Here is an 11323-nt window from a genome sequence, read left to right on the forward strand (position 1 = left end):
GAGCTGACTGAGCCTAAATCCCTAAAACGTTGCTGAAAGGTAGAGTGTAGAGTAGACTATACGCATCACACTGTTACACGCCTAATATACAGTATAGGCTACACTCTAGTGACTGTACAGTCAGAGTGTACTGTACTGTCTGTGCACCATGTATTTTCTACAACTCTACAATACATACTGTTAGAAATTAAAATCAATGTTGATATGGCGTAATTTTGAATTAAAAACACTAATTTAAATCACTTTTATTCTGAAAAAACCGAAAGTTCACACTATTAACTTAAAACTTTTATTCTGAAAATTCTTCACTTCCGGTTAGCATTAGCATGTGGCGAAATTCTACGTTTTCAAACCGTAAATCGAAGGTGAAATGACATGTGATGTTGTACACTGAGCACACTGGGATTAGCACTCATTTATTGACGCTGAATAACGTTTATCAGGGAATGTTTAAATAACCACAGACACCAGAATATACGTAAGTGCTAGTTTTTTTGCGAGTCCAAGTACCGGTTCCTGACGTTCCGGTTTTAACCGGACTTGAACCGAAACTTTTTACAAGTCCAGTACCGGTTCGGCGTACCGGTACGCAGCACTACTTGGGAGCAATAGACGGAAAGCACATCGTCATCCAAGCACCACCACTGTCTGGGAGTCAGTACTTCAATTATAAGAAGACTTTTTCCATAGTGCTTTTGGCACTTGTTGATGCTGACTACAGGTTCCGAGTGATTCAAATGGGGGACTTCGGAAGAAGAAGTGATGGTGGGGTGTATGCCGGATCGGATTTGGGGAAAGGACTGGAGGCCAGAACACTTCATGTTCCAACCAGTACCTCTCTACCTGGTGCTGCTCACCTGGGTGAGATGCCATTCGTCATGGTGGGTGACGCAGCTTTCCCACTCAAGCCATACCTGATGAGACCATACCCTGGAAAGAACCTCACTCAACAAAAGAGGATTTTAAACTACAGACTTTCCAGAGCAAGGATGGTGGTGGAAAATGCCTTCGGCATTCTGGCCTCCAGGTGGAGAATCTTCCATCATCGCATCAACCTGCACCCGAAAAACGTGGACAAGCTTGTGGTGGCTGCATGCATCCTACACAACTTCCTGCTGGCCCCTAGTGAAAACCAGAGGTTGCTGGATGAGGAAGAGCAGCAAGGAAGACACATGGCACCAGTGAGAAACATGGGAGGAAACAGGGCATCAAGAGAGGCCTGTAATGTGAGGGAGGCTTTCTGCACCTTCTTCAACTCTCCTGAGGGCAGTGTGTCTTGGCAGGACAGGATGGTGTGATTACTGGAACACACACAAGTTACGACAAAATGATTGAAAGATGTGTTTTTTCATTCCAGAGAATTCGATAAAGCAAAAAAGTATTAGTTGTTGTACTCTCAAAGACAGGTTATTGTTGCATTTGTAAAAAACTGTTCTTTATTTTTTATATCCTATGTTATTATGTATTTTTTTGATAATACATTTCATAATAAATAGTTTTGTCTGACTGCCAAATTATTCTTGTCTGTCCTCACAATTTATCTGACTATAAATTCAAGGTTATACTCTGGGTAGTTGTTTTTTCAATGATGTAAAAAAATATTACAAAGCAAAATGTAGTAGCCCTATATTTGATGAATTATGGCGCGTTTCCACTGCAGCGGGTAGCTCGCTTTAAGCGTGCCGAGCCGTGCGGGGCCCGTTTTTGGTTGCGTTTCCACTTGGCCTAGTTTTGGCCCGGGGCTACTTTTTCACCTTTTTTCTGGCCCGACTAAATCGTGGTTCTAGGGCCAGGAACAACCAGGCTGAGTCGGGCTGAGTATGCTAAACTAGAGAGAGAATCGCTGGCAAGGGGGCTACAACTACAACAAGATGAACATATTTGACCGTGATTTAATTATAATACACGTTTCAAAATGATGCCGAAGTAACAACATACTGATACCGGTTAGTAAAAACCATGAATTAATGCTTTGACAAGTCTGCAGACAGACGGCAGGCGAACAACCCTTTTAAAATGCGTGTTTTCTAAATGTAGCTTGGCTAAGCTAACGTTGTATATGCTCCGACCGTCCACACTCACAGCAACGGCCTATACAGACATAAATAAAGCAGCGACTGTATTCACCATGACACAGGCAGTCTGTGGTTTGTACTTGTTTAACTTTTGTCTAGTTTCTGAACAGATATGAAGAGCTGTGAGCTCTGAGTGCTAAGAGCTAACGGCTGTGTTGTTTTTTGGGGCGCTCATTGAAGATGACGTCACGGCTCCGCCTACACTGTGTTACTATAGTTACTGCCCCAGTTCCTAAACTGTAATGGAAACGCAGCATTAAAGTGAGCCGGGCATAATAAGGCCTAACCAAACCGAGCGAGGGCTGCAGTGGAAACGCGCCATTACTGTACTATTGTACAATGGCACTTGTGAAATACAATTTCCTGTTTTACTACAATACCTCAGAGGGAAATATTATTTCTTCATTTTACATTTTTCTGATAGCTATACTTTAAAATGAATACAAAATAAATTGAATATTAAAATATATTATCATTATAATGGGTTAAATAAAACTATTGATCCCTGGGCAAAATTCACAAGCTAAAGTATAGTTAAAAAAACAGTATATAACAATATATATGATGGGAATTTATGCATCTAGGTTTCTACAAAATGTTCTCAGACAGAAGGGTGTCGCTCTGACCATTGTCAGGCAATTATCATATGGATGTTGGGGGTTGTAATTAACATGATGCTTCCCCTTCTGTCTGCCCCATTGGCTTCAATCCTGTGTCTCATCTGTATATGTGATTGATTCTGTTAAATGCAATAACTCTTTATATAAATACAAAATCATATAATATATATATACAGTATATATATGTTTATATTTGGATATAGGAAATAAGATCTTACTTTCTTGTGAAATGCAAGTTTACTATTTTTTTTTAATGACTTTCACAACATGTTAAACTGAATGGCTCTCTACTGTACATACAAGTATTCATTAACTTTAAAACATTAATATTTACCTTCCACTTCAATAACTCCACCGACTAAACACCAGACCTTGTCCTTTCTGACGTTGTCTTTGTAGTATTGATGGGTTATGTCATACAAAATAGTGTGTTTTTCCACTTCGATGATGAATCGCTCTTCGTCCATTTTGGGTGTCGTGTTGTGAAAGGGGGTCTGCAACACGAGTTTATTTGGGGGATGGGCCTGGGCCGGATGAACGTTCCACTTTCTGCCTGCGCCGCGCCGCGCTGCGCCACGCCACTTCAAAAATAGGATTCATCCTATATTTTAGAAATTCCTTGCGGCGAGGAGCTTCTGGGACGCGCCGCGGCGTGGCGTGGCGCGGCGCGTCTGGTGGAACAGCACCCATTGACTAGAGTGGCTGCGATCCTTACGACCGCCGCGGCGCGGCCGTAACGCGGCGCAGACGCTCCTGGTGTGTTTAGGGGGTAAGGGTCTTTCCTCAGCAAGGAGGACCAGGCCTGATGGAGGAGCCCATGCTGGGCAAAGCTGATACCAACTGCACAGTCTGTCACTTTATTTGACTAAATGTGTTCACTTATACATTTAATAGGTTTACACCTTCTGTCCATATGTGCTTTTTATTTAAAACATTTGATTAACTTTTGGTTCACATTTCAATAAATTGTATTTGTATTTGCACTCCTTTCGTCCATTATTCTTACTGAAAATGTTAGATTACACATTCACATCTGACTGAAGATTGGCCCCATTTACTTCTGACGTTGCAAACTCTGCAGTACAAGGCACAAGTGATGTGAAGCTCATAAAGCGAGGCAAATAGAAATAATCAGCTGATGGAGTGTGCATGTAGGTGCATTCGATCAGCTGACTGTGTTTTCACAATAAAAGTAGTTTCTTAGTGAATGTCCTGTACAATATCATAACATCACTGTTAAGCTCAAAGAGCGCTTACAGGCTGAACCCTCAATACAAGCACGGAAGAGAGGAGACGTGAGTATGGAAGTAAAATGATTTATTTCCAATTCAAAACTCACACCATGCTGCTGGGGAATTACTAATCCGGATCTGGGAATTACTAGGGGGGGGGAGAGTGGAGGTCCGTAGTTGATGATCCGGAGGATGTCGGAGAGAGCAGGCTGGAGCCGGGGTTCGGAGATTTGCAGCGGAACATGGGTGAGATGAGCCGGGGAATCGGAGTTCAATAGAGTGAGCAGGCTGGAGCTGGTAGTGATAATAATCCGAGGTTCGCTGACGAGGTGGTGTTGGCTGGACGTGGCAGGCAGAGTAGTTGACGGATTCTGGGCAGAGAAATACAGGTTTTAGTATAAAACTTTGACTTGGAAACTAGGTTTAGTTTTCTAGAAATCACTACGTGTTACCAGTGTATCTTTCACGACGAACTGGTGAATACTGGATGAGGAAGCCGGGTATTTAAGCAGGTGTGGGTGAGTAGATAATCAGGAAGGTGAGTAGCAGCTGCGGAGGTGAATTGACGGGAACTGACAGTAGGTCAGCCACGCCCAACCAGGAAGACAGACAGATACAAACAAACATGAAACAAAAAGAGAAGCAGAAGAAGGGAAAACTGCACATCCTTACAATCAGCTTTTAATGTTCCTCTTGGATGTTCTTCTTGACCCTCAGAGAAGGAGAAAATGTTGTGTCTTTCAGGCATGTCCTTTCCTAACAAAAATGACAGGAAACATAAAACATATTATTGCAGAACAAGTGTGTTATTTATGAAAGCGGTGTGTTTTGTGTGTTTAGGGGCTGTAGATATAATTATTTTATAATTGTAATGTTTTTTGTTTTATTTCCATAGTGAGCTAAGACAATCAGATTATGAATGAACAGTATGACGTTCATCAACATTGAAATATATGTTATCATCAAAATAATATTTAACTGTTATCAAAACGTAGTGCAACTGTAGAAGCTTGCTCTGTTGTCTCACTGAAAGAATAACTTTTACCACGTTTTTTCAGACAATATTGAGAGATAAATAGTAGCAGTTCTCACTATGTGTTAAATATCTTTGCCTTCAATACATTCAATTAGAAAGCTGACAAAATCATATTGCTTGTTAACATCTAAATGTAACTTTTTGCATGGAAAAAACCCTCAACTTAATGGAATGTATATCAGTGTATTCAAGTCAATACTTCATTTATTTAATCCAATATCTTTCTTGATTCTTTGTACAGTAAGAAAAGAGCCTCTGTACCTGTGCTGAAGTTCACTGCTGTGAGGAGTCCAGTTCTGTCTCTCACTCTCTGGTCCAGCCTGTCTGCATCACCTGGACACCTTAAACAAACAGATATATATATATTCATAACAACTTCATGAACAGTTCATACCCAGTCACTGAATATAATTCAATGGCTGGCTATGAACTGTTCATGAACTGTTCATGTACATGAACTGTTCATGAACCATTGAACAGTGGGTCAATTGGCAACCATAGAAAACAACAATTATGTCAATCACAATGGAACTTTACTCAAATTAACATACAAACATACATGTATACAGGTGGAGCACTACAATTAATCCTATCACTATTTGAAGCACAGTTCTTGATACTCAGCTGCACAACAAAATGTGTTACGGGTCCCAAAAGCTTGGGTACCACAGCAACAATAAATGATTTCTGTAGAAAATAGAAATGTGCAGCAGCAATAATTATACACAGGATTCGGTTGATCGTCTGGATTGCTTCTTATTCAAAATTCAAAGTACACAGTTACATTCAAATAGCTGTACTTTACAAACATCACATTTCTCCATTTAAGTTATCCGTCTGTCACAGTCAATTACTGTATCTCAAGGAGAAATTCAACATAGTCAATATAAACACATAACGCTATTAAATAATACTTTCTATCAATATATCTATCTTTACCAAATATAACATATTATGGAGATCACAAAACAAGGCAATGTGCCTGCAAGACTTCACTCAGGTAAACAAAACATATCACATTATAAAATGGCATCTATTGTTGCCGACAGTTTAGTATTTTTAAAATACCGTTACTATGTCAAACATGCTCAAAACTTTCTGACACACTCTCCTAAACATCTCCAACATCATATCTAATTCACACAAGTTAACATCGATCATTTTCATCATGTACTGACCTGTAGAAAACAGAAAAGTGCAGCAGCAATAACTATACACAGGATCCGGTTGATCGTCTGGATTGCTTCTGAGGAGGGGGCGGAAGTGTCCCCCCTAAAATGACCCAGATGTCACCGCTCACCTGCCAAAGGTTCCACCTTGGCGCAACTTACTCATACTGCTTCTCAAACAGTACAGATAAACCATAAAATTATATGAATGTCACCAAAATAAATACAGATAATGTTCAGTTTCAAATTCACTATTCTTTTGTTTTAAGATTAAAAGTTTTAAAAAATAAAGAAATGTTCAAATAGTAGATGAATATTCAAGAGGTCTTTAAAATCATCAAACTGATCATCAAAAGTTCATAAAATGCTCATGAATATTCAAAAATATTCTGAACTTGCCACAATCATCCAAAATTCATGAAATGCTAATAGTCATGAAAAGTTCATGAAATGCTCATGCAAACGTTTTGGGGTTTTAATTATAATTGTGTGATTGGCTGGATCATCATAAGTTCATAAATTGCTCATAAAAGTCTGTCATGAGCAAAACAGGAACTTTATATGAATGAACAATGTTCATAAAAATGTCATGAACTGCTCTTTAAAATGGTTCATGAGCATTTTAAGAATTTTGGTTCATGAACATGACAAGTGAACATATAATGAGTTGTTCATGAATGTTTCATGAGTGCTCATGAACAGCTCATAAAGTCATGAACTCCATCTCGTAGGGGCAGAGACCCGAGGCGCCTCCCTAGTTTTAATCGTTTTATTTAGTTTTGTGTGGACCAGGAGTTCCTGGAGATTTTTGTTACGTCGGTAGGCAGAGATCAGCCGGCATGGTCGCAGCGCGTCACAGTCACCCCTGGCCCCCTCAAAATTGGCCTTTAGTTTGCATAAAAGGCTGGTCAGGCTCCCTGAGTAGGTTGTGATGAGGGAGACCAGGGTAGGGCCGGACGGCCGGGTGGAGATGTCTTTATATTTCCCCATGAAGGTGCGGCTGACCTCCGCCTTAATGCTTCTAAGGAAGCGCCTCCAATAACCCCTAGGTCTCAGTGCACTAAAGAGGATTCTGGTAGCCTCCTCCACATCCTCCGCGAGGGTGCATATCCTGTGGAAGCGGATCAGCTGAGACTTAATCAGACCTCTGTACGTGTGCCCAGGGTGATAGCTGGTTTTATGGAGGAGTGCGTGGCGATCTGTGTCTTTAAAGAAAACCCTAGTGGTGAGTGTCTTGCTGTGGTCGCTGGAGCTGCGGAAAAAGACCCCAGTGTCGAGGAACTCCACAGTGTGTGTATTTAACTGGTGTTTGAGTTTTATTTTAGGGTGATGTGTGTTGAGGATGTCTGAGAAGGTGAGGAAGTGCTGTTCTGTGTGATGCCAGAGGAAGTACAGAAGGGGTTTGAGGGGGAGTTTAGTGAAAACCGTTTCCTCCCAATGGGCCAGGTAAATATCTGGGTAGGCTGGCGCATATTTCCGGCCCATCGCACAACCACACAGCTAGTGGTTATTGTTGAACATGAAGTCATTGCGGGTGAGTGTGAGTTGGAGCAACTGAATAATTTGGCTGTCGGGTCTGGATGGGTCTGGGTTTTTATTGAAGGAGTGCTGAATTGCGGTGAGGCCAAGTGGGGTTTCAATGTTGGTATACAGTGAGACTATGTCTATGGAGAAAATGAGAGTGTGGCTGGGTACTGTGAGGTTTTTTATTTTGTTAACAAAATCATAAGTGTCTCTGAGATAACTGGGGTGGAGTTTTGATAGGGGATTAATAAAATGATCGATGTATTCTGTTATGTTGTAGGATTCTGAACCGCAGTCGCTGATGATGGGGCGGCCGACCGGAACCACAGAGGGGACCGTCCACGTCTCCACAGGCTTGTGGATCTTGGGGAGCAGGTAGAAGAGGCGAGGCCTGGGCTCCTCCGGACCATCCAGATATTGTTTTTGTTTTTTGTTTATGATTTTGTTAGTGTAAAGTGTTGCTGTAATGTTGCTGGGCGCCAATGTGTGAGTGCTAGTAGATTTTTATTAATTAGTTGTGTTATTTCAGGTGTTGATGTTGCCGTGTGTGGTTCCCAGGTGGACGGTCCGGTGAACAGAACAGGCTCCCGCCCCCGGCTCCCCAGGAAGTGGTCCATGATCTTAATCCGCCTGTGGAAGGCGTGGATGTCCGCCCTGATCTCCGGTCGGGTGGGGAGTTTGGGTGTTGGAATGAATGATAAACCTTTTTCCAGTAGCTCCAGCTGTGCGGCAGTGTGGGAGAAAACGGCAGAGAGGTTGGTTATATTTTAGCGGTGGGGAGTTGTAATGCAATTATGATCCCCGTTCAGGAGTTTAAATGCTGCTTCCAGTACCTGAGTAACATCTCGGCCGTCTGCAGGGTCCAGTGTATGTCACATGAAGTGACATGGAAGAGTAGTGGGTTTATTTCCGGTATGAAGTTGTATTTGGAAGCTATGGTGTTGTTGAGTGTGGTGAGTGCAGTCTGCTGGTGGATGGTCAGACTGTTGGAAAAGTTTATGATGGGGATGTAAATGGTGGCGTTTGGAAAGCAGAGAGTACTCTGTTTCCACATGGCGTGCAGTTGTTTAATCGAAGATGAGAGTGCAGTGTCTGAGAGTCCATTATTGAGTCCTACTGATATTATAACTTGTGAGGTGTTGTGACATGGGGGAAGTTTACTGAGAATCGAAGTTATGTGATGGAATTTAGCACCCGGAAAGCTATCAATCAATCAATCAATCAATCAATCAATCAATCAATCAATCAATCAATCAATCAATCAATCAATCAATCAATCAATCAATGTTTATTTATATAGCCCAATATCACAAATGTTACATTTGTCTCAGTGGTCTTCACAGTGTGTACAGAATATCAGTATGACAATACGACACCCTCTGTCCTTAGACCCTCACATCGTACAAGGAAAAACTTCCGAAGAAAACCCACAGTTTAAAGGGGAAAATGGGAGAAACCTCAGGGAGAGCAACAGAGGAGGGATCCCTCTCCCAGGACGGACAGACATGCAATAGATGCCGTGTGTAAATTGAAAAGATAATACATTTGCAACATAGGTAGTCCAAATGTTTGGAAATGCATGTGTGTATAATAGGAAGATGAATCCACGAGGATATCCATCCAGGACCGATGATCCAGGACCACAGCCACGACTCACGATCCACGGCTCGCGATCCAGGACACAGGACCGCAGGATCATCCATGACTCCGGATCCCGGCGTATATAGACACCAAAAACAAAGAAATGTGGGGAAGCTGGGTTAATCGGAACATGAGAGTACACAGGTATAGACAGAGAGAAGGAAGAAGTAAGATGTACCCCGACAAACTAAGCCTATATCAGCAAAACTAGGGGCTGAATCTAATCAGCCCTAACTATAAGCTTTATCAAAAAGGAAGGTCTTAAGCGCACTCTTAAAAACGGATTGGGTGTCTGCCGCCCGAACACAAACTGGAAGCTGATTCCACAAATGTGGAGCTTGGTAAGAAAAGGCTCTGGCTCCCTTTGTACTTTTAGAGACTCTAGGAACAACCAACAACCATGCATTCTTGGAACGCAATGCCCTAGTAGGACAGTAGGGTATAATGAGTTCTTTAAGGTAAGATGGCGCCTGCCCATTAAGGGCTTTGTAGGCGAGAAGAAGCATTTTAAATTATATCCTGTGTTCTATAGGGAGCCAGTGTAAGGCAGCCAGAACAGGAGTAATGTGGTCCCTTTTCCTAACTCTGGTTAGTACACGAGCTGCAGCATTTTGAATCAGCTGAAGCGACTTGACTGACTTCTTGGTACACCCTGATAATAAGGAGTTACAATAATCCAGCCTTGAAGTAACAAATGCATGGACTAGTTTCTCTGCATCGTTTTGAGGCAAGATATGCTTGATTTTTGCAATGTTACGTAGATGGAAGTAGGCGGTCCTTGAAATTGATTTTATGTGGGCGTTAAAGGATAAATCCTGATCAAATATAACACCAAGATTCCTTACAGTCTCACTGGAGGCCAAATGAATGCTATCCATAGTTAGTATATCTTTAGATAATTTGTTTCGTAGATTCTTCGGGCCAAGTACAATAACTTCAGTTTTGGTCGTGTTTAACATCAAAAAGTTTAAGGTCATCCACATTTTTAAGTCCTTGAGGCAGTCTTGAATTTTATTTAGATGATTAATTTCATCAGGCTTGATTGATAAATATAGTTGAGTATCATCCGCATAACAATGAATGTTTACAGAATGATTCCTTATAATATTGCGGAAACATATATAATGTGAACAAAATAGGTCCGAGCACTGAGCCCTGTGGCACTCCATGGCTAACTTTGGTAAAAAGCTATCTATCTGAAGGTGGGGGTCTGTAAAGGGGGGGATGCGGGAGAGATTGGAGTCCCCGACAATAAGGGTCCTCTTCAGCAACTCCAACGACCATACCTGTAGTTTCTTAAAAGTTCTGGAATGTGTGTACGGTTTTGGGCGTGTGGGGGAGCCAAGTGCCGCTGCAGAGACCCCTGTGGAATGGGAGGTGGATGTCTCAGATGTTAGGCTTGAAGTCAAACTGACTCTCAGTGGGCCTTTCATCATCACTGATGTTATGTTTTCATCCACTTCAGGGCTCAGTATGCTTTCCAGGGGCTCCACAGCAAACAGCTCTGGCTCCCTCTGCTGGTTGTTGTGTAGAACTGGAGGTGAAAAAGAGGAGATAGTGTTACTGCAGGGGAGAGCGACATTACTGTGTATCTGTATGGAGGGTGGAGAGGGAGGTGAAGAAATGGAAATGAGATGGGAGGGGGAGGTAGGTGTCTGTATTAACGGGGTATCAACTCTCTGTGGGGAGGGTGGCACGGAGGAAGGGGAGGAAGGAGAGACGGAGGGCCAGGTCAAGAACCCAGTCCCATCGGCCCCCAGACGGTCGAGCATGGTCCGAGGGAGCGGATGGACCTCAACCCGCAACCGGCCCCCAAGAGTGCGCTGAGCGCGAAAACCAGTCAGTATCTGGTGTGAGGGGTAGGGTTAGGGTTAGGGTAATGTTGTGAATCGAGTGGCCTGTGTTCGTCGTCCATACCATACGCCTGCCCATACCATACGCCTGCCCATACCATAACACGGGCACCGTGTTGGCTACCCCTGCTCTAAGACAATTTAAAAACAGTTTTTATTTGTTGCAATGATCT

This window comes from Pseudochaenichthys georgianus, chromosome 22 (genome assembly GCF_902827115.2).
Source record: "Pseudochaenichthys georgianus chromosome 22, fPseGeo1.2, whole genome shotgun sequence".
In the NCBI taxonomy this organism is placed as follows: Eukaryota; Metazoa; Chordata; class Actinopteri; order Perciformes; family Channichthyidae; genus Pseudochaenichthys; species Pseudochaenichthys georgianus.